Consider the following 2,500-nt stretch of genomic DNA (forward strand, 5'->3'; position numbering starts at 1 on the left):
ATTATTTATTGATATATAATCATAGAAACACTTCAATAAAGACAGAGAAACAGAAGAGAGAAACATAAAATGAGACCAGATGTGTTTAAATGCTGGAGTTAAGAGTGGCTATTTACTTCTTTACACATAAACAGTCTTTTTCATGATGTTTACATCTCCTTGACCAAATTATCAGGGTTAAAGACACCAGTAATGAAATAAAATCACAGTGTTATTTTGTAAATGTCAAATATTATGTTTCTGAAAAAAAAATCACTGTTCTTAATTTTATTTTGAAAATAAGAGAATTCTATAATTTAAGTTGTTACTCAAAGACTGTTTCGAATAGTAGGGATAAAGGAACTGATGGTAAGAGAGTACTGACCAGATATTTTTAAACACCATCACCTGAAACACCTTCAAAGCAGTACAATCTCATAAAACATTCAGAAAGATTATCTGACTTAATGAATGCTCAAAATGCAAGCTCAAATCTACCCTGTAAAGCAATCAAGTTTTTTAGCAACTATTTTGACCTTAGTGACACAAACAATTAGTTCTGCAAACCTAATATCAAAATAAAATTCTACATCTAATGCAGAATAATTTCTCAGTGTAGTTAATCTGAAACAACATTTGAAATATGTTACCTCCATATATTATACATTCTGGTATTTAGTACTAATTTTAGAAGATTAGAAAAGAATGGGAGAGATAGTAAGTCATCAGGAGAAAGCTTTTTTATTACTGATTTTTCAGTGAATATAAAACAGCAAAGCATTATCAACAAAGACGTGGCTCCGATGAACATAACCATTATAATACAATATTAAAACTTATAGAAGATATTCCAGCTCTCAAAAATATTTCAATATCAATAAATGAAATGCTAGGAAAAAATACTAGCTATAATTTATCAATCCTTTTTATTCCGCCAATCCATTTATCATTAAGTGTTTGTTACAATATATTTCAAACACTAACCTTTCTTCCTAAATACATGCCTGATTTAATTCAAACTGCTTACCTCTATAAAAATACAAAAGCCATAAAAATAAAGGTAAACATTCTGTTCTCAAAACAGACCATATTCTGCCAGAAGTTCATGGCAAACAAAAATCTATTTTGTTTATATCACTCACTGCCTCCTAAATTTTATTTCTAAATAAGAGACCTTAGCCAAAAATGATTAGCCCATTATACTTTAAAGAAGTAATTTAATTCTTTGTTCAAACTGTATAATTAAATAACACCATGCAAAAATACATTTGTAAATTTATTTCACTTCTCATGAGATTTTTAAATATTTCCACATAGCCTGTTTTTTCCTGTAATGTATTGAATATGTTAGAATTAAAAGCAGTAACTGCCTTTATTTTATAAAAAGGACCTTTCAACCCTTACTGAACTTAAAGGCCCAATAGAAAACACACTCATGGATGGACAAAAATTCAATAACATTAAATATCTAACTATATAATATATTTAAAACATATCCAAGGGAAAAGACATTTACAAAGGTTTTTGCATGTTTATTTATTAAATTATTACATATCTTCTGTAGGCGCTTTTTGAAGTGTCTTTTGTAGATACCTACTATACCCATTGTGTTAAATCACTTCTGGAAGGCACTCCACAAACACACCAATACATGACTACACTTCTATGTTATCTGAAAGACATAACTTTTTGTATTTACTTTTGTTTAAGATTTATATACACAAACTGTAGAACAAAGTAAACTTCAAACTCCGATTATAAACACACCTTGCAGACTTTATCATAAAATGTCTCCAGAGTGCTATAAAGTAAAGCTATGATTTTACTCTGTTTTCTTTTTAAGAAAAATCTAATCAGAGTTTTGAGGGGCAAAAACGCTATTTCTTTGCAATTTCTTTCAGTATCTGCTGTCTTTTAGTTCTAAGCCATAATGTTAATTTTCAATTGCTATTTTCACTTGCCTTTATAAATGCAACTTAATGTATTCTCAGACAAGATAGAATTTGGCTATAAATTCTTAGGACTCTGACTTAAGGGAGTCAGTAGGAATATTATTGCATTCTGCTAGCATGGTATTTCCTATAAATATACTGAAGGGAGAAAAGGGCTATCGTGAAACTTGCATTTATTTGAAGTAACATGTAAGATAGGTTAACCTTGCAACTTTGGTAGGCATTTAAACCCTATGATAGTGAAAACAAAATATTTCAGAACAAAATAAAAACTAAGTTCCTAATAACTTTGTCTATTAAGAGAGACATTATTCTCAAATAATAGGAAATCTATTCAAAGAGCTGTATCTAGTGCTTTTAAAAGATTATTCTTGAGAACAATACCTAAAGGTTAAGATATTACTCAGTACATATACTCTAAGATAACTTTCTAAAGGCTGTTATTATTTAAAATAATGATTCTATTAAATTTTACTCTAGTGTGGCCATTTGCTTTAACTATTGAGCTGCATTCTTTCTTACTATATACCAACTTAAAAATGTAAATGATACAACAGTTAATTTAAAAC

At 28.7% G+C, this 2,500-nt stretch overlaps 1 protein-coding gene across 6 annotated transcripts in view; it reads right to left on the reverse strand.

The window, feature by feature from the left end:
* FOXP2 (forkhead box P2) overlaps positions 1-2,500 on the reverse strand; it is a 634,677-nt gene that overhangs the window by 291,302 nt on the left and 340,875 nt on the right. The window lies entirely within an intron of this gene.

The sequence above is a fragment of the Dama dama genome, chromosome 18 (assembly GCF_033118175.1).
Source record: "Dama dama isolate Ldn47 chromosome 18, ASM3311817v1, whole genome shotgun sequence".
In the NCBI taxonomy this organism is placed as follows: Eukaryota; Metazoa; Chordata; class Mammalia; order Artiodactyla; family Cervidae; genus Dama; species Dama dama.